General features: G+C 43.2%; 1 long non-coding RNA gene across 1 annotated transcript in view; it reads left to right on the top strand.

The window, feature by feature from the left end:
* The first annotated feature begins 10,037 nt into the window (after nucleotides 1-10,037).
* LOC126199319 (uncharacterized) overlaps nucleotides 10,038-26,002 on the top strand; it is a 299,034-nt gene continuing 283,069 nt past the window's right edge. The window contains exon 1 of the long non-coding RNA XR_007540152.1: nucleotides 10,038-10,259. This is a non-coding gene — a long non-coding RNA (uncharacterized LOC126199319). The remainder of the gene's footprint in view (nucleotides 10,260-26,002) is intronic.

Raw genomic sequence — 26,002 nt, 5'->3', positions numbered from 1 at the left:
TTGTCATTGCATGTTCTTTTTCAATTTTTTTACCTTCTATTTTAATTTCTTTTTATTTCTAAGCCTGGCCTTCAGTCATTCATGTGTTTTCTGTGTGATTTTGGGCCTTCAGGCCAGAAAGCATCTCAAGTTTTCTTTAACTAAGCCTTCAGCCGTATTGTTCAATTGTGGTCTCTTAAGCCAATGTGTAAATAAGTGGTTCTTACAAAGTATAAGTTTTGTGTTTGATTGTGCAACTCACAGGTAACTGTTGACGGCGCCATCCACGACCTTAAGCTTGTCCTGTGCTCTCTCTGACTATCCACCAATCAGGTTTTAGTTTACTGCTCTCATTTAGGCGCCATGCCTGTCACAAACAAAAAAAATAATAAACAGTTTCTGCACTCACCCCATTATGTTGATACTACAGATATAGGTTCAGAAATCGCGCTGCGTGTTGAAGGTGACATGAGCGTTCTTATACCACTTGATAGCCAACGCTGGTTGTATCATGAGGCAGCAACGTTGATAGGACACTGAGTGGCCGATGGTGAGTGGGATGGCAGGCCACTGTCGCCCACGAAGATGCAGCTGTCAGAACCAACACCTTATTTCCAAATTATACGTAGGCTATGGAGCGGGGTGGTAGGGAGACTCTCACAGGTTCACACAGCAGTGAGCCGGTATTTGGTCAGCAGGCGGCAGCGTCCATCCAGCCGGCTGCGGAATGTGTCATGAATGGAGTTAGCGCTAAAGAAGTAATAAATTAAAACGTCACACATGATGCCGCAGTTTTTCAAGCATCTCAGTCTTTAAGAGTTCATATCTTCTGATCTACCTGTCGTAAAATGATATATTTTTGTAGTTACTTTCGCTAATACATGTGGACATTGCCTGAGAAACGTGTTGTGAATAGACCTACTAATATCGAAGTAAAAAATTAAAATATCATGCATGATGCGGCAGTTTTTCATGCACCTCAGTATTTGACATAATATCTGCTGAACTATGTGTCGTTCAATGATGTAATTTTATCTGGAACGTTCAGTGATACATGTGAATGCTATCTGCATAATGTGACGAATACTGTTAGTAGTGAAGAAGTAACAAATTAAAACGTCATGCTTCACACGGCAGTTTTACTGCGCGAGCAACGAGAACGTAGCAAGCGATAAACTCTTCATCGTTTCGTGGATGTCGTCACCAACAAAAATATTATTAAAAGTTTGAATTAATGTTTTGCAAGTCTCTAACTGCTCTCATTTTCAAATACTGGATGACATCAGTATGGGTATTCATGTGACGTGCGCTGCATTGCTTCTTCATCCCCCCTCCTCCCTTGGTTCTTACCCATACTGCGAATCGAAACTTACATATAAAGGGTGTTACAAAAAGGTACGGACAAACATTCAGGCAACCTTCCTCACACACAAAGAAAGAAAATATATTATGTGGACATGTGTCCGGAAACGCTTACTTTCCATGTTAGAGCTCAATTTATTACTTCTCTTCAAATCACATTATTCATGGAATGGAAACACACAGCAACAGAACGTACCAGCGTGACTTCAAACACTTTGTTACAGGAAATGTTCAAAATGTCCTCCGTTAGCAAGGATACATGCATCCACCCTCTGTCGCATGGAATCCTAGATGCGCTGATGCAGCCCTGGAGAAAGGCGTATTGTATCACAGCCGTCCACAATACGAGCACGAAGAGTCTCTACAATTGGTACCGGGGTTGCGTAGACAAGAACTTTCAAATGCCCCCATAAATGAAAGTCAAAAGGGTTGAGGTCAAGAGAGCGTGGAGGCCATGGAATTGGTCCGCCTCCACCAATCCATCGGTCACCGAATCTGTTGTTGAGAAGCGTACGAACACTTCGACTGAAATGTGCAGGAGCTCCATCGTGCATGAACCACATATTGTGTAGTACTTGTAAAGGCACATGTTCTAGCAGCACAGGTAGAGTATCCCGTATGAAATCATGATAACGTGCTCCATTGAGCGTAGGTGGAAAAACATGGGGCCAAATCAAGACATCACCAACAATGCCTGCCCGAACGTTCACAGAAATTCTGTGTTGATGACGTGATTGCACAACTGCGTGCGGATTCTCGTCAGCCCACACATGTTGATTGAGAAAATTTACAATTTGATCACGTTCGAATGAAGCCTCACCCGTAAAGAGAACATTTGCACTGAAATGAGGATTGACACATTGTTGGATGAACCATTCGCAGCAGTGTACCCGTGAAGGCCAATCAGCTGCTGATAGTGCCTGCACAAGCTGTACATGGTACGGAAACAACTGGTTCTCCCGTAGCACTCTCCATACAGTGACGTGGTCAACGTCACCTGGTACAGCAGCAACTTCTCTGACGCTGACATTAGGGTTATCGTCAACTGCACGAAGAACTGCCTCGTCCATTTCAGGTGTCCTCGTCGTTCTAGGTCTTCCCCAGTCGCGAGTCATAGACTGGAATGTTCCGTGCTCCCTAAGACGCCGATCAATTACTTCGAACGTCTTCCTGTCGGGACACCTTCGTTCTGGAAATCTGTCTCGATACAAACGTACCGCGCCACGGCTATTGCCCCTTGCTAATCCATACATCAAATGGGCATCTGCCAACTCCGCATTTGTAAACATTGCACTGACTGCTAAACCACGTTCGTGATGAACACTAACCTGTTGATGCTACGTACTGACGTGCTTGATGCTAGTACTGTAGAGCAATGAGTCGCACGTCAACACAAGCACCGAAGTCAACATTACCTTCCTTCAATTGGGCCAACTGGCGGTGAATCGAAGAATTACAGTACATACTGACGAAACTAAAATGAGCTCTAACATGGAAATTAAGCGTTTCCGGACACGACACATGTCCACATAACATCTTTTCTTTATTTGAGTGTGAGGAATGTCTCCTGAAAGTTTGGCCGTACCTGTTTGTAACACCCTGTATACATGCTGTGTTACCTCCGCCAGAGGCCCACATTTCACCGACTCAAAAATGTCAGCGGCCCAGGACGAGGATAGATGGGTACCCCACGAGGCGAGCGCCTGAGACACAGACATCGGAACCATTCAGACATGCAGATGATAGCCGGGAGGACGCCCGAGCCTAGCTAAAGAATGAACACCATGCGAAGAATCTGGAAGACAATGAGAAGCGAACCGGAAGTTGGTGGACCTGTACACCCACTGGAAAAAAGGATCAGGAAAACACGGGTGGAGGCTTCTGAAACTTCTGGTCTGTCAGCACCAGACATTTTACCTGCAGGTAACGACAAGTGCAGCACCTCTGCAGACACTAAAGCGCCAAGAATTGGCACAGGGAGACGTGTGAAACTACAGATTAACGAAAAAAGGCCTGCTTAAGAAAGTGTTTTCTTTATGGTAAGGACGATCGCTATAAATCACGAACACCAGTAGATTCTGAGATTCTCGAGGCCTCACGCAGAGGTAGCCGTTAGAAAGAAACGTTGTGTGGCTGTTTTCACAACAAGAGAATGCAGATGGACATGGAAACAATAAGCGACCAACGTTGGGAACAGTCTTGTTCGTGTAATCGTGAGAAAGACGCCAATTTCCGAGTCACACACCAACCCACACAAGATAGTAAATCTCCACACTGCTCTGAGTTGCGTTGTTATGAAACGATGATCAGGTGATCAAACTCTTGGGGCCATTTCAAATGTAGTCCACCAGTGGCAATGTGGAGTAAAATTTCGAGGAGTCGATGAACGTAGAGATGGATAAGAAGTGAAGAACGGCCGATGAAATGGCGCGGAAGCAGAAGGACATGAGGACTGTTCTGTCCGCCTTCCGACACGACGATAACGCCACTTCAGCTACGGCAACGTGAAGACCACTCCGGAACCTCACTGCGCAGCCGCAGCACACCGACACGTGCAGCCGTCTCCCACCGCACAGCTTCGTGGCGATGCGCCGTAGAAAGGCCTGGCCAGACAGAATGCGGCCTGGCCGTCCGGCCTGTGGCCTTGAACCGCAGGAGGCAGGCCGCACTGTTGAATCGCTCGTTATTGTATGGCGGCGGTCACACAGAGTGCGGCTCTGACGGACGGGCAGCCGGCCTGCCGCACCGGCCGCCGTCGGGTTGTCACAGATTACAGATTCGCCGCAAGCCGGAGCGGCCGTTTGCCTCTGTTGGCGCATTCAACTGTTCTGCTGCCACACTGTAAGCCGCGGCGTGAGGCAGTTTTTGTCTTGTAGCTCGTAGTGAACGCATCATGGACACAGAAAGAGTAGTGTTGCCACGGTGACGTCCATAACTTCCAATGTCAACTACTGTAAACTTGTAGTATTGATCAACGATCGCCAGGAGAGGTAGCAAAAAGAATTCTTTATAGCCGATGAACTGGGATCCACTATCCTTCGGACATTTGAACCTGATATGCTTTCCGTCTGTGCTTCCAAGGCAGTTCAGAAACCCCTAAAGTTCTAGAAATCCTGCTTCAGATTTCTTCCACATCTCTGTTGTGGGAGTAGGTAAATACTTAGGCTGTAGAACAGTTCTTATAGCCTGGCACACTTCTTTCACAATTTCTGAGAGTGTTGAACGTCCTAAGGGAAAAGAGAAAGCTATGGTCTGGTGACTGCCGCCTGTAGCCAAGTATCTGGGAAAGATTAAAATAAATTATGCCGATAGAACTAATAGATAAGTTAACGACCAAAGATATGTTGATTGAAATTCAATGACAATGTGATGAATACAACGAAACAAAACAATCTATTTAGTATAAAGTTCTCTCTAGCGGGACATACGGAACTCGATGTTACTATCGTTTGCTGTATTCGTAAACACCGCAGATAAATTTATCACTCCACTCGTAACTACGCTGTGGGATAGCACTTTCTTCCGCCGAACCTTTCATATGACACAGCAAAACTGAAATGAAATAATTTATATGACTTCTGTATGAAGCACAGAGAGGCCACAAATGGTAAAACTTACCTCAAACAAATGGCTTGTCTGTGCCTTGTATCAATTGGCTTTTTTCAGTTCGTTGTGCACTTCTCGGTGCTACCTTTTTATCAGGCGATGCAGTTCTTCGAAACATTCTCGCGACATACGAAAATATTTGAAAAACCTATCTTCGTCAGACTCCACTTCAATACACAGACGATGGTATTCTCCTAAGCTTTCTGTCTTGCTATTAATGCCGTGCACGCAACATGTCTTCTTGGTGCAATTTCGTATCGCTAGTGCGAGGAGGAGTTCTTCCTCGTCCGAGCTACTCATTTCTGCACTAAAAATAAAAAATAAAAAAATAAAAAAAACTCGCACAAAGATAATGTATTCCGCGTGAAGCTCCCAAATCGCCAAATCGTCTAACGCCAAGACAATCGCGCTACGCATGCAAGCTTAATAATGGGATTCGGCCCCTTCCACAATGTAACAGCTCACGCAGCAACCCTCGCTACGGCCGGCCGTTGGTTGCCCCCGGCCGCTGGCGGGCCCGGCCACCCGCTGCGCCGTCCGTCGCAGCGGCAGGACGGATTCTGTCTGGCCAGGCTTTAAATACCCAGAGCCCGTCGCCGCCACCACGATAGTGAGATGATTACTTCCCCACCCCTCCCCTTCCCTGTCAGATTTGTAATTATCCTTTTGTATGCAAAAGTTACTGAACTAAATACAGTCCTTGAATGTCTGTTCATCCGAACAGTCTGTTAAATTCGCTTATCAATCCCCTAATCTAATAACCTGTGTTTGATTTCGTTTTACTACCGATGTCACTCAGTAATTAGCTCCGGACGTGAGCCAATCTCTTCAGTCATCTACATGTCATTTCATGTCACAGAGCACAGAAGAATTGAGACACTGACGAGGGAAAGATAGTAAGCAAAAAGAAATAATTTTTCAGATTTTTTTTATCGAAAATGTCACATGTTACCAGTGGCATAGAAGTAGCAGCATATCCAAGTTGTGAGCATTTGCGTTCTTAGAGTCGACACAAAATGGTTCTATCACGTGAAATAGCACGTATACGGGAGTTAGTCTACAGACTGCCGACTTAACAGCTTGTTTCCACTCTGTGAGCAACCGATCATTACTGTGTTATTTATCCGGTAATAACGATCCTAGGAGTTGTTATTACGACAAAATATCTCCGAAACCTATTCCATACAAACTGATAAGTCATATTTTCCGTCTGCTATGAAATTTACTTGATTACATTCAGTGGTAACGCCTCGTTTTGTGTTTTATCACGGCTTAACCTAGTACTTTACTTCCTTTGTGCAGGCAGCTTGAAAATTCAATTACAACTGCCGTTGTTGTGAAGAGGTTGACGTACGGGAGATGCACTCAGAGTTTTGGAACGAAAATTGGATAAGTCAAGGTAGCGTTCTCTTTGGTTTAATCTGAGTACAGAGCAGATGAAACAAAAAAAGGCTACATAATATCGACGATCCCGTTTTGAGCAGAAGAAAAATATCTCTCATATACTATTAGCCTTCAAAAAGTGGACACGTTCAAGTACGTGCGAAGACATTTGAAGATATCGTAGGATTATCAGAAACGTATGCTAATACTTCGACTGAAAAAAGGAGATGGGAGCGGAGGAGAGTCTTGTTTCTTTTCACATCAGTGGCAGTCTTGTTTCTTTTCAGATCAGTGACATAAGGATCCGTGATCCCACGCCCGTAAAGTGAAATACGAGGAATATCACAGAGAGTTCGTAAAGATTCACATTTCGCCATGTGCTACTGAGGAAGGCCACTATTCACGGCAGAAATCTTCTAAACAATATTCAGTCCTGATCGTAATGTTCAGAGAATGCATGGCGACTTAATGAAAGCATACCTCGAATCAAATGTCAACAAGCGATTTTAATAAATAGTTTTTAGGACATCATTTCCCAAACTCTCCTTCAGTAGCCTTCGAACTGACTCTTGTTTGGCATGTGACCTTCTGAAAATTAAAGCCAAAAGTGCAGTGGCACCAGAAAAACTGCGTCTTCTATCTAAAAGAGACTTACATCATAGGAAGGCTGAGAAAGCTATGAAACGTTTGAGTGATGATGATGCTGCTTCACGAATGCTCTCAAGCAATACATGCACCATCAGCATGGACATGCAGCAGGTGTTACTTACGCCTACGGTCAGACACTCCAACAAAATTTACAGCCTTTATATGTCGAACTTTAATATTCGCATTCACGCTGGAGACACTAGCACGGGTTTCAAGTGCTTGTGACATGAGAGCCTTGCTTGTCGTGGAGAAAATGAGGTCGATTCTCGTCTTTTAAACGTGCTCACATATGTCAACGTAAGAGAAAACTCTGACTATCGGTAGGACAAATGCGCCGGCCGAAATGAAAAAAAAAAAAATTGGTTTTAATGGCTTCAGTCTATGCAGTGGTAGACATATGGTTGACAATATAAGTGTGAAAGTGCCGGGGCATTGGCAAATGCCTTGTGACCGAGATGTCGGCATAATAGAGAAGGGAAACGAGCTTTGACAACCTATGTCTGCTGACCAAATACGTGATGTGATTAGAGAAGCAAAAGATATAAAATCATTCAATGTTGTGAAGATGGCGAGGGAACATTTCTGTGATTTCGCCTCGGAAAAACATTGCGTACAGCACCAGTGAAGATAAGTTCTGCTTCTTGGATTAAATGTTTTAGGGGATTCGTTCAAATTAGTGGAGCAGTGGATAGATTATAACATTTAGAAAAAGGGTAAATCTCTCGAGAACATCTCTACAGTCCGTTTCCTACAATCTACCGCCGGTTGCACGAAGGCCCGTCATTAGTGATGCTAAAAGATAAAATCTTATGGTGATTTTGGACTAGATGAACATCAAATACAATGAGTTTTACTACAATCCTTATGAGAAATAAGTATATTCCTTATAAAAATGCAACATCTAACTATAAATATACACTACTGTCCACTAATATTGCTACACCAAGATGAATTTCAGATGATAAACGGGTATTCATTGGGCAAATATATTAGACTAGAACTGACATGTGAATACATTTTCAGCTATTTGGGTGCATAGATCCTGAGAAATCAGTACCCAGAACAACCACCGCTGGCCGTAATATCGGCCTTGATACGCCTGGGCATTCGGAGCTTGAATACCGTGTACAGGTACAGCTACCCATGCAGCTTCCAACACGAAACCAATCAAGAATAGTGACTGGGATATATTGACGAGCCAGTTGCTCGGCCACCGTTGACCAGACGTTTTCATTTGGCGAGAGACCTGAAGAATGTGCTGGCCAGGCCAGCAGTCGAACATTTTCCGTATCCAGAAAGGCCCGTACAGGACCTGAAACATGCGGTCGTGCATTATCCTGCTAGAATGTAGGGTTTCGGAGGGATCGAATGAAGGGTATTGCCACGGGTCGTACAACATCTGAAATGTAAAGTCCACTGTTCAAAGAGCCGTGAATGCGAACAAGAGGTGACCGAGACGTGTTACCAATGGCACCCCATACCATCACGCCGGGTGATACGCCAGTATGGCGATGACGAATACACGCTTCCAATGTGCGATCACCGCGATGTCGCCAAACACGGATGCGACCACCATGATGCTGTAAACAGAACCTGGATTCATCTGAAGATATTCGTGCAGCCAGGTTCGTCGTTGAGTACACCATCGCAGGCGCTCCTATCTGCGAGGCAGCGTCACGTTTAACCGCAGCTATGGTCACCGAACTGACAGTCCGTGCTGCTGTAAAAGTCGTCGAACTGTTCGTGCAGATGGTTGTTGTCTTGCAAACGTCCCTATCTGTTGACTCAGGGATCGAGACGTGGCTGCACGATCCATTACAGCCATGCGGATAAGACGCCTGTCATCTCGACTGCTAACGATACGAGGCCGTTAGGATCCAGCACGGGGTTCCGTATTAACCTCCCAAACCCACCGATTCCGTATTCAGCTAACAGTCATTGGACCACGACCAACGCGAGCAGCAATGTCCCGATACGATAAACTGCAATTGCGATAGGCTACAATCTGACCTTTATCAAAGCCGGAAACGTGATGGTACGCATTTCTCCTCCTTACGCGAGGTATCACAACAACGTTTCACCAGGCAACGCCGGGCAACTGCTGTTTGTGTATGAGAAATCGGTAGGAAACCTTCTTCATGTCACCACGTTGTAGGTGTCGCCACCGGCGCCACCTTGTGTGAATGCTCCGAAATGCTAATCATTTGCGTATCACAGCATCTTCCTCCTGTCGGTTAAATTTCTCGTCTGTCGCACGTCATGTTCGTGGTGCAGCAATTTTAATGGCCAGTAGTATTTCTGTAACCAGTTAGTAAATACAGCTTAGTATTTCGTAGTGCCAAAACTGTTTGTTGCCTCTCCTGTCAAATTTGCTTTTCTTGAGGTATTACCTTCCCCATATGAACGTCTATCTTCCCAAAAAAATGTCAAATGTGTGTAAAATCTTCTTATGGGACTTAACTGCTAAGGTGATCAGTCCCTAAGCTTACACACTACTTAACCTAAATTATCCTAAGGACAAACACACACTCCCATGCCCGAGGGAGGACTCGAACCTCCGCCGAGACCGGCCGCACAGTCCATGACTGCAGCGCCATAGACCGCTTTGCTAATCCCGCGCGGCTTCTCTTCCCAATTCACTACATTTTGGCGCCCAACGTGGAGCGATGTCATTGGTAATTTGCTAGCAATGTGATATCACGAAAATTTTTTTTGATCACTACACTACGTGCATCCCTTTTCATAATTCGTATGCCTGGCGCAGTCATCCAGTAGTCTTATGAAGCGCTCACTGTTTGGAGCCCACATACTGCGACCGTGCTGTAGGACTCGGGAGTCCGGAGTTCCCCGAAGGCCAGCCTGAAAGGCAAGGCACTCACTCTCGAGGCGCTGCGCGCCGGCCACCGGCCGACCAGGTGTCCGGAGGTCCGCCGCAGCCGGCAGCGCGCACGCGCAGTGCAGCCGCGCCGCGGCGCCCGCCCCGCCCTGACCCGGCGTCGGCCGGCGTCGCCAGTAGCGCGCGCGGCCGCCGTCTGCGCGACGACGCGAGGCGACGCGACGCGACGCCAGCGGACGCTGCGATACTTTGTGCGCCGCCGCGGCCGACGCTCTCGCGCTCTGGTTGACCGTCCGTCGAGGCTCCTCCCGGCGCGTGTGTTCTGCAGGCGGGGCGGCGGACACCTTGCGCCCGCTGAAGGCCGAGGAGGGACGCCGCGGCGGTGGGCGAGTCTCCGACCCTGCGGTCAAGGCGCCGCCGTACTAACCTCAACTGGCGGCGTGACGTACGTACAGCGCTAGTTTTTTTGTACCCGAGGTCAAAGCGCTGCTTGTCAGTTGCGTCCGAATCGTACACGGAATCGGCAATTTTCCTCGACTAATGTCTATCGTAGGTGTGCCGCGAAACCACCACACGTACAGGGAGCGCCGTGTGACACCACTGTTCAAGATATCTCCTCGAAGTGTGGGCCTTCTATGAGACCAATTCTCAAAAACGTTTTCAGTACGTTACATCTTGCAGCCCTCAAATACTGAAGACAAAACATTTTAATACCAAAGATTCTACCTACTTATTGGCTGATTAATTTGGGCCTTCGTCCATTTTCACAAGCCACCTACTACAGAGAACAAAACTGTTTGTGAGCGGATGTGCAGAAAGTGTATAATAAAAGCATCAGTGATAAAATGGTTAATATGGTAACTGATTAGACATTTGTGTTTAGGATATGAATGGCGTGGACAGCTCTGTTCATATCACCAGACATGAATGCATCTTACATATGCGTTAAAAGATGTCACAGTTGTAGTTACGGTTTACAGTATTATTTTAGCATAGGTGTATAACACATATTTTTGGTTAATTGTGGTACCTCCATTCTCCAGCATGAACTGATCCACGTGACAACACTATTGTTCACACGAAGGAGAAATTTTTTCTTACTGAATCACATTGTGCGTCACGTTGCCTAATATATCATAGTGTTATCGTAATTCTGACAAAAAAATGGCTCGGAGCACTATGGGACTTAACTTCTGAGGTCATCACTCCCTTAGAACTAGTTAAACGTAACAAACCTAAGGACATCACACACATCCATGCCCGAGGCAGGATTCGAATCTGCTACCGTAGCGGTCGCGCGGTTCCAGACTGTAGCGCCTAGAGCCGCTCGGCCACCCTGGCCGGCGTAATTTTGACAGATGTTGATGAACAGAATAACATTATCAGGTTTTCTATAATCTCTGATGTATTCACTTTACTTCGCCATTGTGTTGATATCACTGACTATGCTCAGAGTGGGATACAGTGTTCCATTACGTCACAGTTGTTCAATAAATTTTCATTTCCTTTTCAGCGCTGTTTAAGAGGAAACATGCTACATCATTCGTATTTCAATAGAATTCTCATATGATAATATCGTTAAAAATAGGACAACACCTACAATAAATAACCCAGTGTGACGCAGTGTAATCAAACAAGAAAAATATTCTCCGATGTGTATACAGCAGTGTTCTCGTGTGGATCACATCATGCTGGACAATGAAGGTACCACAATTAAGCAAAATATATATTACTCACATACATTAAGATAATACTATTTAGTGTAACTACAGCTATGACATCTTTTATCGCAGATATAAGAAATATTTTAGAGTGATGAAAATAGAACTCTCCACACTAACCACGTTCTAAACACAAGTATGTCACTAGTCACTACACAAGCTATTTCGTCACTCATCCATTTATTATCCAACTTATTCACATCCACTCATAACGAATTCTGCTGTCTGTAATAGGTGGCTTGTGAAAATGGACAAAGCCTCAAACTAGACAGGCAGTAAAAATACAGCAGCTTTTGTACTGAAATTTCTTCAAGACCAGTTTTAATATCAAAGACCTACATGATCCACAGAGACAGTGACACAGTAAGGTGTGGTTTTATGGCAATATGTTCTTTCCTTTGAATACGCTTTTTGAAAGAAACGACATTACGAATTTAATGATCCTTCTACAATCAAATCATTAATGACGGCTTGGTAGAAGATTTGACTAGCGCCAAAGGACTTGTTGAAGGGACAATCGTACCATAGCAAAGAGGTCGTATAGGGAATCCATATTGTACACGAGAATTTAATCAGGATGATTAGATTGGGATTCGGCCCCATTTGTCACGAAAACAATTTCAGTGTCTTAAGCACTAAATCGCCTCACACAGTGGCAATGGAAGGTTTTTGAGAAGAATGGAATATCGGTATAGAAATATGTCGTCGTCTTGGAATGTGACTTGGAAACTGAAACTGATTAGAGAGTAAAATACGATTTGAAACATTTATCTGATATCTTTGTTTTATTTGCTGAAACAACCATTACTTTTAGAAACAATCATACCCGGTTACAGCTACAGTGACCATCTTCAAATGCTATAAGAAGTAGTACCTTCAGATGCCACAGAAATAATAATATATTATTATTTTTTGTTGCCTCTGAAGTTCGGCAGTGTGACTGAAACCGGATGCGATAGTTGCATAAAAAAGTGATTGCGCCAATAAATAGACAATTATTACAAAATGTCAATCACCTTCTCCTTAAATGAAATGCCTTGTTTCCCAAAAACATTTACCTGTGCCAGCCACTTGCATTTTCCTCTTCCTCAGCGCTTACAAGGAAAGAACATCCAATGGAATCCTCCTGAAGATAAGGGCGGAAGTTCTCTAGAATAAAATGAAAATGACACAATTTTCTACTTCAATGGTATTATGTACGACAAGCGGTGTAATGAAACTATTCGCTTAACAGGGTGAGAGCCGTGGTGAATGAGAAGACGGGATCTGCGGACGCAGCTCAGATATAACTCCACTGTCACGTAAGCATTGCGTAATGCTCTTGTACTGTGTTTTCGACGGCAGGCTTCGCCGTTGGATTTTGCTTACCACCGCCGACTTTTGAGTGATATTTCATAGACAACGATGAAACGTGAAACATCTATACAGCCGTCTCTTCACGAACTGTCTAACACCATTACATAAAATAATATTTACGTTTTTAAAGAACTTGGGAATGGTAAATTATAGGCCAAACTACTGCTCTCTTAGCTGACTGTTTCGATATCTTCCACAGCTTATTAGAAGTTTCCACGTTACGTCCAAAAATAAACGGTGGCAGTTTTGTTGTTCTGTACATAACATACACAATCTCAACAGCTAATTGTATATTTAAAAATTATTAGCAGCTTGTACCGGTGTTATATCAAAATAGGCAGTATTGACTGCTCAGTGAGTGACAAAGGAAATAAGAAAGTTGTGATGTACAGGTATAAGGACGAGTAGACAGGTATTGGAGAGTTTTTTTAGCTATAATCGTTACGGTTTTAATGTAGTTATGTAAGTTTTACCCTTTATCTGAGACTAAGAAAGCATCTCGCTTAGTGTACGTTGTAAATGACTCTGTGTACGTACCTGTGATACACGACTTGTCTTAATTCATTGACCTGAGTACACTGTCGGGATTTGTGATACAATAATAGTGAATGATCGAACAACGAGTACAAACTATCCGTGAACTTCAGCAAGAAAAGCGACGTTGCAGGTGTGGCGGCCACATCCAGAAAGCTGCGTCACAACTGTGTTAACAAGGGGAACCACACCCTCCGAGCCGCTTCGCGCCATGGTTGCATGACCACGCAACAGCACCTCCCTGTTCTTGAATGCAGGATTCCAAAACGCTTCGAAGTTTGATTTACGAAACGACTGTAGAGAAGCAATGCAATTTCACAACTGTTTGCGACGTAACATTTTTTTCCTTTCTATTCTCGTAACAGGAGATGGCGTCTGGTTCACAGCTCCTAAATATTCATATCAAATATAGCCGGAGATGGCTTGCAATCTGTTGAAGCGTAACTCGGAGTGGTTGCAGGTGTCTGTTATCGTTGTTTCAACACGTGCTCCATGAACAGCAATGTCAGTCGTAGCAGGGATTCTTGCAGGTCAGCTACTTTGTTCCCCCAAGTAATTCTACTATAACGTATTTTGCAACAATCACCTACCACAGCTACGGCAGTTCCTCATCAAATCGTTTAAAAATTAAAAATAAATGTCTGGATTCGTGTCGTAGTAGAATTAACCCAACAATTCATCGAAGAGAACGTTGAATATATTCGTGTAGTCGCAAAATCAGTAAACCTACAAAAACATACCACGTTATATGTTTCTCCCTGTTGAACGCTGCACAAACCGACCATTATTAAATACCACACTCAAAGAACTTAGAAATGTGACTGTGCCATTATGTATATCTAAAAGGCATTACTTTGCTCTGCTTTCACGCCTGTTCGCGATTATGCACATGGAAGCAAGTACGCGTACATTAATTACTGACTTGTGCTGAATAAGCTATCAGTGAGGCCAGTGGCTTATTTCATGATAGGTCGCATTTTCTGATGAAAGTGATTTTAAATGCATTGGACCTAAAAATTATATACAATGAAATTGTTTAAGACGTTCTCCATCCAACTAGCGATCGTCAGCATTAAAATTGAAAACCAATTACATATTCAATTATTCTGTGTGGTCAGAAATCGAAATACCATTGGTTTCCCTGGCCGCTTACTACTATCTGTAATATCCAGGTAAACTCCAACGACGAGAGACCCTGGTGGAGGGTACCTTCTACTGTCATTTCCTTTCCTGTTCTACTTGCAAGCAGAGCGACAGGCAAAGATAGTCTATATGACAACAGAGGAGCCCTCGTTACTCTAACGTTATGTTCGTGGTACTTAAACGAAGCATGTCTTGGTGGCAGTAGATTCGTTTTGCAGTCGTCTTCAAATGGCGGTTCACTAAATTGCCTCAGTAGCGTTCCGCGAAAAGAACGTCGTCCTCCCTGCAGGGTTTCTCATTTGAGTTCACAAACAATTTCCGTAATATTCTCGTGCTCATCGAACCAAGGAGCCCGCTTCTGAATTTCTTCGATGTCTTCCTTTAATCCGCCCTGTTTGGGAGCCCAAACACTTGAGCAGGTCTCACGAATGGGTCGTACTAGTCCTATACGTGATCCCCTTTAAAGATGAACCACACTCTCCTAAATATTTTCCTACAAAAGTAAGTCTGCAATTCGCCTTCCTTACTACCGTCCTTACATGCTCGTCCCGCTTAAGATCTCTTTGAAGTATTAAGCCTAAATATATTATCAGCGTGACAATATCAAGCAGCACGCGACTAATGCTGCATCCGAACATTACGGGTTTGATTCTCCTACTCATCTGTATTAATTTACACTTTTTTCTACATTTAGAGCAAGCTACCATTCATCACACCAACTACATATTTTGTGTCCTCCTCTAGTAACTCAACGAGGACACATTACCGTACACGATAGCATCAACAAAAATCAGCTGCAGATCGCTGCACATACAGTCCGTCAGATCATTTATTTATGTACCGAATACGAGCGGTTCTGTCAGACTTCCCAGGAGGACTCTAACATTCTGTCTCTTTCCTTTCTCTCCTCTATAAATGTCTCCATAATCTTCTCCTATTATACTATGAGAAATCTAATGGATACCAAATAGACGCACAGTAGGTTTGCTACGTAATAATCGAAATCGTGCATACTTCAGCACTGCAAATATCGTGTGTTTCAAGTTTGTGTCATTATAAAGTTACCACTCGTTAATTCTGTAGGAGCTCGTGGTCTTGCGGTAACGTCACCGATCACGGGGTTCTGGATTCGATTCCTGGCGGGGTTAGGGATTTTCACCTGCCTCGAGATGGCTGGGTGTTGTTGTGTCGTCTTCATCATTATCATTCATCTCCATTACGGTCGGAGGAAGGCAATGGCAAACCACCTCCACTAGGTCCTTGCCTAGTACGGCTGGGAAGGTCTCCCGCATCGTCCCCTACTCTCTGTTACGGAGTATGGGACTTTTTCATCATCATTTCTCCATTATTCACACACACATATTTGCACTCAATCAAAAGAATGTTTCTAAAGAAACATCCACGGCTTGTAAATTTTACTACCTAAGCTTCCGGTAGTTTTACCAATGAATATGGTTCACTTTAAACTTCTAAGAAAAATAATTATTCTGTTGCAAGGTCAACAAACAGTAACACGTCCCAGAAAGTGTAATGTGAAGTACATGTAATTTGTATTTCGAAGCTATTTTACTGACCTTATAAATATATTTTGTTCTATAATGAAACTGGTTAAAACGGTATGTCATACCGGGCCTCGATCCATAAACATTCCGTCTCACATTCATACCAGGCGGTACGTAACTAAATAGGGAGAATTTAAAGAACTTCTGTCGCGTTTTATATAAGCGAACATTCCGAACATTAGCCTTCGCAGTTACAATAAACTATGTTACAAAGATATTGTTACGTATTTCCTGTAAAACTCCGCACCGCCGTCTTGTAAATGGTCGTTACGTAAGTGGAATATTGGTTTAACCGTTATTACGAAGACTGTAAAGTTTCTGCTGAAATACAAATGATAAGGGAAGCTTCACTTGAGCTAAGGCGAACAAGTCAGTCGGTCAACACGCTTTCATAGCTCTGCGTTTCCGTCTCTTGTGACCACACTCTCAACGGAATGTTAAACCTTAATCTTCCTGCCTTCCTCTTTCAGGTACCGGCTAAATATTCCCATCATTTATAGGAGAAATTATTTGTTCAAAATAAAAACTGTGAAGAGTAGCGTCTTTGTACATTTTGACACAGCTACTATCATTACCAAAAGCGCGCAATAATGTATCACTCTGAGTCATCATTTTCCTCGATGTACGATTTCTCTCTCGTCAAACCTGTACTGAGGAACCAACTTGGACGTTACAGAGCATCCGGTTCTAGACGCTTCAGTCTGGAACCTCGCGACCGCTAGGGTCGCAGGTTCGAATCGTGCCTCGGGCATGGATGTGTGTGATGTCTTTAGGTCAGTTAAGTTTAAGTAGTTGTAAGGTCTAGGGGTCTGATGACCTCAGATGTTAAGTGCCATTGTGCTCAGAGCCATTTTCGTTAAAGAGCAAGTAGTTTCTCAGCACACCTAAATCATTAGAGGGCGCTTTCGATTTCCCTTGTCGGAGGGATATACTTAATAACACAAGGGCAACAACCAAACATATTTCACTGGGGAATTTAGGAGCCGTGTACCATACCATGCAGTGGCCGATAGTCGAATGGAAGAAATGCCATGTTTCCTCAAGATAATGGTACTGAGACAAATTGCCTTCTCTTACCACACATTATCACGAATATTATAGCTATATCTTTGCACTGTTAACGGCATTTCAGTGATTGATTTCAAGATTTGAAACTGCAGGCCGATTGATTCATAAATTTCTAGTCAGAAAATAACATTACACTAAATGAAAGCTTTCGTCTTATCAGGCGAATTTACGTTTCAAAATATTTTTCAAATGATGTAGTTAAAAATAGAATTTATTTCTACGGTAAAGCATGTTTTAGATAAATTCACTGAAATCTGATAGCAAGTACTACAAGACAAACGTCGCGAAATATGTGGATTTTCGTGCAATTTAGGCCGAGATTATTGTACACAAACGTCTCATGGAAGAAACATGGGGTCCGATTATAAATTATTGCACATTCTGAATATCGGAGCTCCTAGTTATTAGTATATAGAACATTACAACCGCCGGTGGAGTAGGAAATGAGTGACAGACGTGGGCAGGAAGGGGAGTGTAGGGCTGAAAAAGAAAACCTCCCCCTTTATTGTATTGCAGCATTACAGTGTCACAAAAATCCACGCAGATCAAACACGATTAGATTCAGCACTCGCCTACCTACTTGGCACAGTTTTGACAGATTGTCTCAGAGTAAATGTATGATAAAGATAATTGTGATAAGACTGTGTAGAATGTTGTGTCGTGTTGGTGTTGTTGCTGATGATGATGACACTGAAACAAGTTGGTGAAACCTTATGCCGGCACAAGACCTTCCCTAAACAGCACCCAAATTAACGGTCCAGTCTAATATACGAATGATTATCAGTAGTGTTGCATACACTCACTCATTAAAACATTTCGAAATGGTTTGATTTTCATCCCAAGACCATGGGATAATGTACAGTGGTCAGGAACTTGACGTTATCAGTTGCAATCCGCTCGCCACTCATGTAATGAAATCGGAATTTTGATCGCTAACTCCACCTCACAGGCGTTCGTTGGCGACGCCAGTGCGTTATGCATAAATGATTCTAAGCTCGTATGTCTCAGTACACTTGAACAACTGTGAAACGTTGTTAATAAATGAAGAGTGACGGGGCCTTCAAGCCATTTGACTGTGAGCTGGTTACCTCGTCAGTCAAAACTGTAAATTAAGAAATCTTTTGGAGTAGTACCCAAAATTAATATTTGACAGGACTTTGGAGGGTATCTTAGTCGTCCACTTTTATTCATTAACCATTGCAATTTGGGCAGTATGCCATTACCTTGGGCCTGCTGACTCTGCAAGTATGTAGCTGCTGAAATGGTGCCATAACAAATATTTACGATAAAATTTAGGCCGAATGCGTGATTATGACAAGTGTCGCTTTGACATCCATTGCTACCGTATTCATCATTATTCGCAATATCGTCTCAAGTGCTAAAAGGTGCTATCTAATTTGAGACTCCTATTCCTCTAATTGAAGAATATAATAAAATAGAACAGGTGTAAATACATGAGATATTTGATAACAGGATATCGCTACAGACATGATTTGCCCATTTAAGCCGGCCAGTGTGGCCGAGCGGTTCTAGGCGCTACAGTCTGGAACCGCGCGACCGCTACGATCGCAGGTTCGAATCCTGCCTCGGGCATGGGTGTGTGTGATGTCCTTAGGTTAGTTAGGTTTAAGTAGTTCTAAGTTCTAGGGGACTGATGACCTCAGAAGTTAAGTCCCACAGTGCTCAGAGCCAGTTGTTTTAGTGGCCCATTTAAAGTGGTTAGTGTACGTAAATGCGTATTATTACGTAATGTTGAAGAGTGACAAGATGTGGATCGGTGCCTCAAGCAGGATCCTTCTTCAGCACACCTAGTGGCGCCAGTAACAAATGAGCGGGACAAATACGAGCAGAGATAGGTTAAACAGGTTTGTTTACACGCGGAGTTGACACATCCGCTAGGGGGGAAGCCAAAAGCGACACGGGAAGTGCAAACAGAAGCGCGGTTGGTGAGTCATTTATGAAACTGTAATGAAACATAATTCACAACTTTGTGCAAGTTCTGTTCCTGTTAGCCGACTCGTAAATATTGAAGTAATGCGTATGCACGGTCAAAGCGGCTGCAATAACTTGGCCGTTGCATATTCATTCTCCGGCAACGCTCGCGTGGTGTTGACCCACGCTCACACGCAATCGATATGTTCTCAGAGGCAGTGCGGTGGTTCGTGTGCACGTATGAAGGCCGCGGTGGTACGGTACGCACACGTTACTGGAATGGGGCGGTGTTCAGTCGGGCGTGTCCGGCTATATGTCCGAGCGGCCGCTGAAAATTACAAACGAAACTGTCTATTAGAGCATCGGTGTTTCGGCTGCTGGAATCGCTGTGCTTGGCGCCGAGACGCGCGTCGGCAAACGTGATTAGTTCCTGCAGTTCGCTGATGCGTTGCCCTGACAACAACACAAAGACGGCTATTGGCGTATCAAATTTGATTCATGTATGTTCTGTTTTCGGGTGGTGCGAGGAATCAGCTCCCGTACTCCCGTGTTCCTACGTCAGAGAATGAGGTAGTTGGCGCATTGGTTAGCACAAAGTACTCGTTTTCGGGAGGACGATGTTTCAAACCTTCTTGCCGCCATTCTGATTTAGGTTCCCCGTGATTTCCCTAATTTGCTTCCGGCCGATTTCCTTCCCCATCCTTGCGTAATCCGAGCTTGTGCTCCACCTGTAATGACCTCGTTGTTGACGGGACGTTAATCACTAATCTGCTTCTATGTCACATACTTCTCTTCCACACGTTTCCCTCTTTTTTACGTTCTACTTTTCCAGCTTATATTTCACGTTCAGCTCACATAAAAAGCATCTTTACCCTTTTCGACCTTTTATCAATCCATCGTAGACAACCTGTTTGAAAAGAAAGAAAAATTATTGTAGTAAAATACTAGGAATGTAAGTTACAAAGTAAACTAATTTCTATGTTGAACTGAAAGTACTTTTTCCTTTTCTGTTTATTGGCCCTCGGGACATGCCCAGTCAGTCATCTCAATAGTGAAATGTCAATTAGGCAGCGGACTGATGACCACAACTGTTAAGTTCCATAGTGCTCAGTGCCATTTTGTCAATTAGGCGATACTAACGTAAGAACAACGCAATACCCTGTCTCCGAGAGGATAAACTATCCGCTATGGCAGGAAATCGGACCCGGACTCTTTCACTTGGCAGTCCGCCGCACTGCCTGCACAGCTACCAGGAGGGATAACTAAAACGTTCTTGAGTACGTTACATAATAACTTCTCAATTAGACAGGAGTTTGTATTAGGGTGCGAGGGGCGAGCGAGGGTGTTCATAATGTAAAAATATCTACGCTTAAATTATTGGATCTGATGACTACAAATAATCATGCTGTAGTATAAAGCTGAAAACCCTTAAATCCCAAACTGTTCACGATATAAAATTCATTGTGATTTAATTACATCTCAGAGCGACAACTAGTAAATATTTACGTTACTCAGGTGTAGTATGTGTAGATGTTTGTTAGCAGCAGGATAAATGTCGGCTGTTTGCATGACTGATGCCCCAGTAATAACTTAGTATTAAGCTGTCACAAATGTACTGTTAATAGTCAGCATGATAGAACTAATAAATCAAGCTACTATTAGACAAGTAGAGCCACCAGGAAAAGCAGCGTTAAGAAAGTAAAAGACAAAAACATAGACAAGAGACTTAATAACATACTTTCAGAGTTTTTATTAGGAAAATAGTTTTGTTCCTTTAAGATCTGTTGTGAGTGCCATTTAAAATTAGTAAAAGTTTCGGAAACTTAAAGTGTATCCTCATTGCATCCTTTAGTCACGTAATTACAGGTATTGCGATTTAATGTACGAACGTTCTCGAAATTTGACATGAAAAGACAGTCCCGTTAGTCGTTAGTCATATACAAAATTTCGAAAAGGGGAACTGGTTCGCCGGCCGGAGTGGCCGAGCGGTTCTAGGCGCTACAGTCTAGAACCACGCGACCGCTACGGTCGTAGGTTCGAATCCTGCCTCGGGCATGGATGTGTGTGATGTCCTTAGGTTAGTTAGGCTTAAGTAGTTCTAAGTTCTAGGGTACTAATGACCTCAGAAGTTAAGTCCCATAGTGCTCAGAGCCATTTGAACCATTTTTTTGGAACTGGTTCCACAACACTATTCCATCCATTGCAGTAATTTTTCTGTACGCTAATGTTCTGGAGTATTCTTTGCAATATTAGTTCTTTTCAATTGTATGTGCGCATTGTAATTTTAGCACGTCAGTAGCTCCACATTACAAATTGTTATTCTGACCTGCTTTCGCTTCCTTCACGTTTCACTACCATTCAACAGTATACCTGTGACTGACTATAGTGATTTTCTTCTTTTTCTTTGTTTCTTCGTTTGGGTCATCTAAGAACCACGTCCCAATTTCAATGCTTCCTTCTTTGTCGTTCTTTTTTTTCCTCCAGTATTCTTTCATCTTTCCTCTATGCACCCATTTTCTCTCCTCGGGCCATTTTGATCCTGTCTTCTTCTCCATATTGCCTCGGAATCCTTCCATTTTTAACACTTTTCTCTTGAAAATCTCTCTTTCTGTTGCATCTATTCACTTATGTTGTTTCTTTCCTAATCTTTCCTGAATTCTTGAATCCATGCTATTGTTGACTTCTTGTCCGAAACATATTTAAAAATCTGTTTGGTTAACCTGTTGCTGTTCATTCAGTATAAGTGTCCAAGAAATAGCAGTCGCCTGTTTCGTAGTGTTTCATTTATGTTTTCTATGCTGCGATAAACTTCATCATTGCTTCTCAATTTCCATACCTCTGTATTTTTGGTGGTCAAAATATTTTTCGAATGACTTTTCTATCTAGGACTTGAAGTTTGTGTAATTTGTAGTTAAGTACCAAACCTTCACTTGCATAAAGACGGTCTGGTTTTACTACTGTGTTTTAGTGCTGTATGTTCAAATTTTTAGACAGACGCCTTTTGTTGTAGACATTCCTAGCTATTCCATAAGATCTCTCCATTTTATGTATTCTTCCTTTTATAGCGAATTTTTCTAAGCCATTTTCTTGGATAATTTCTCCCAAATATTTAAATTTATTTACCCTCTTCATCTCGCCAGTATCTGTTGCTAGGGACTCCAGGAAATTTTTTATATTTGTCATAATTTTTTTTTCTACAGATATTCTTAAACCTGCTTTGTTGGATATTTCTTCTAAGAGACTGATTTGTATTCCAGCGTTTGTTAGGTTTTCAGAAAGAATGGCAAAATCATCCGCAAAGCTAATGCTTTTGTGGTTAGTTCCCAGTCTGATTGGTGATAGCTTCTCCAACTATTTTCTCTAGAACGCAGTGGCGAAAGGCCATCACCTAGCGTTACACCTGTCTTTATATTGAATGCCTTCGATATTTCACCATAAAACTTTACTTTTGATTTGGTGTCTGTGATTTTATTATAGTCCATTCTTATGATTTAATACCAATAAAGCTCTTTAATTAAAGACAGTTTTCTTCATCTGTGCCAGTCTACTTCTAACACCTACCGGACTCCGTGCATGGTCCGTGGTGGAATGAGGAATCATTGTGGCTGTAACTGTCGACCCCTTGTAGAAACAATATTCGTTGTGAGAAAACAAATTTGTCGTATAGTTTAAGAATTGTCCTGTACTATGAAACTGATGGATTTCGCTGTTCTAGAACTGACTCATTGTGGTTAAGTAATTTTCAGCTAAATATGAAGCATGTTGGTTGCGGGGCAGAGAGAGTTCCAATTGGGAATATTTTGGAGGGGGTATTGAGTTCCGGCATTGGCCTTATCACGAAGGGAGACCCTGGAAACACTTGGCCAGCATTTTGTTAAACTCAATTGTGGGACGATATGTGACACAGTAGTAACATGAAAGCCAAGTGTTTGTGTAAGTGTACTTGTTTACGAGTATGCAGAGTCTATGATGTGCTCCACATCTGCAGGAAGGCTGTGTGACTGTTAGTTACTTGTACAATGAAAAAACTATTTATATGGTTACATGGTGGCCAGTTACAGGAATTTTTCAGTAAAAATGAGTAATTAATGATATTCAAGTACTAGTTTATCGTGTAACAATGAGTTGTTTCGGAGAAGTATGTTTAACCTACATTTGAAAACAACGTCTCTTTCTTCGCCGATCCTGGGCGGTAGTGATTAATATTCCAAGCTTGAAAAAGAGATACCTGCAAGATGAACGTGTGTACCGCACACAGTACTCTACCTCTAGTCAACATTTACACCTATACTATTCAAGCCACCTGACGGCTTGTGGCGGGGAGTATTTCTGGTACCACTAACTGATTCCCCACGCTCCTGTTCCATTCACGAATGGTGCGCGCGAGTAATTTGTTGGTAAACCTCCATATTAGATCCAGCTTTTCGAATTTTCTCGTTGTGGTCATTTTGAGGGATGCTTGTGTCAGGATGCAAAAACTCTACCTACTCACCCCAGAACGTACTCTCTCGAAATTTCGATAGTAAAGCTCTTCGTGATACACAAAGCCTCTCTTTTAACGTTTGCCACTGCAGTTTGTTGAGCATCTCGGTAACGCTGTCGCGACGACTAAATGATCCGGTCACGAAACGTGCCACTCTTCTTTGGATCTTCTGTACCCCTTCTATTAATCGATCCCGGTAAGGATCCCAGACTGATGCGCAGTACTCAAGAATCTGTGGAGCAAGTGTTTCGTACGCCACTTCTTTGTGGATGCATTACATTTCCTTAAGATTCTTCCTATGGATTTCAGTCAGGCATCCGCCTTTTCTTCTACTTGTTTTACATGGTATCCCACTTAACGTAGCTGCTCATGGTCACTCCTAGATATTTTTCGGTGGTTACTGTTTCTAGCAGTTTTTAGTGGTTACTGCAATTTTCTCAGTAGTGGCTTTCTTCTCTTACGCATACGCGTTACTTTAGGTTTATTTCGGTTCAGGGTCAACAGACAGTCCATGCACCATTCATCAGTCCTCTTCAGGTCTTCCTGAAAATCGCTGCAATCTTCTAGCGTTGCTACCTTCTCATAGACAACCGCACCATCTGCAAACAGCCTTCTGGGGCCTCCGACGTCATGTACTTGGTCATTTATATACGAGCTTCTTTTTGTTCGATCGTGTGAGTCTTCGGTACTGTCTTTGCACACAATTTCCTCCCGTTAAACATGTTATGTAAAATTTGCCTTAGGCACTCTTTTTCAATTCCTGCTGTTTCAGAAATCGATATAAAACTCAACCGAACGTCAGACTGAATAATTTTACCTGTTTTTTTCATTATTTCCTACAGTTTTTGATGTAGAAGGGGGTCCCGGGGTGAGTCATCTTCAACGCCCTCTCGTCCATCTTGGAAACGCTTGAACTACTCAAAAGCTCACGATAGTGATAAACAGTTTTTCCATAAATTTCTTTTAACAAGAGATAGGTTTCAGTAGCATTTTTCCTAGTTTCATGTGAAACTTCACTAAATCTCGTTCCTTTGTTATTACACATATCATTTTTTCTGGTACAACAAAATAACAGCTCTTACACAAACGAGAGCTGCGACCACACTAATTTGTCTACGGACACCAGACATGCCACATTTGACCGAGAAGGTTTCACGTTTCACAGTTATTGTTCTTTCATCTTTCGCCCACGCGTACTTCCTCTGTGCCAGCATCAGTCTCGTTATTTTACAGCCACAACTCGTAACAGTTCTATCATACCTTCCTGGGGTGTTCCCGAAATTACCATTACACGTGTCGATTTTGCTTCGTTAGGCGTGATGTGTTGAGTTCTATCCGTAAGCAGGCTTTGAATACAGTCGTGAATCTGCTCCGTTAGTCGGTAACTTCATAGTTTGTTCACTAAACGGCAACACGGGCCAGTGTCAGGCCCGACGTGTATAGCTTATATCACGAGGGAACAGAGGCAGCTCAGTTTCACAAGGTCTCTGAGGAAAACATGTTATTTTTTACGGAGGAGATCTTCCTTCTCCAAAAATGTCATATTATGTGATCATAAAACATACTCGATAATTCTACAACAGAATGATGACAGCTATGTGTGCCTGTAATTATGTGCAACTGTCACGCGACTCTTCTTGAAAACGAGAATGACCTGTGCTTTTTCCTGTCGTTAGCTACCCATCGTTGTTCTGGCGACCTACGAGGACCGTATTATTATCTTTCATGATGAAATACACTGCTGGCCACCGTAAATGCAACACCAAGAAAGACAAGAGGTAACACAACAAAATTTATTTTGTAGATAACATGTTGACCAAGTATCAAATGATTACGTTTACAGACGTCTGTGACATGTGGTCCTGCCAGAATCAGTAGCCAGAGTAGCCGCCTTTGTTGGAGATCACCGCTGCCAGACGTCTCGGCATTGAGTCAAAGAGACGTTGGATGTGTTACTGGGGTACAGCAGCCCAAGCAGCTTCCACACGTTGCCAAAGATCATCTGGTGTGGCAGCTGGGGATGTAATCTGGGTCACTCGTTGAGCAACCATGGACCACATGTTTTCTATCGGCGAAAGATCCGGAGAGCGATCCGGCCAGGGAAGCAATTCAATCTGGTCATTGACGAAGAACCTTTGGACAATGCGTGCCACGTGTGGTCGCGCATTATCCTGTTGAAATATGGCTGTGGCCGAGCCCTGAAGGTAAGGAAGGACAACTGGCTCCAGCACCTCGGATATGTAGCACCGGCTATTTAAAGTACCGGCAATGCGTACTAGAGGCATGCGAGAGTAATATCCAATACCGCCCCATACCATAATACCCGGTGCAAGACCAGTGTGGCGGTGTATAATGTAGCTGTCCAGCATCCTCTCTCCACGGTGTCTTT

This window comes from Schistocerca nitens, chromosome 8, assembly GCF_023898315.1.
Source record: "Schistocerca nitens isolate TAMUIC-IGC-003100 chromosome 8, iqSchNite1.1, whole genome shotgun sequence".
Taxonomy (NCBI): domain Eukaryota; kingdom Metazoa; phylum Arthropoda; class Insecta; order Orthoptera; family Acrididae; genus Schistocerca; species Schistocerca nitens.
This window is presented reverse-complemented; position numbering and strand designations above follow the sequence as displayed.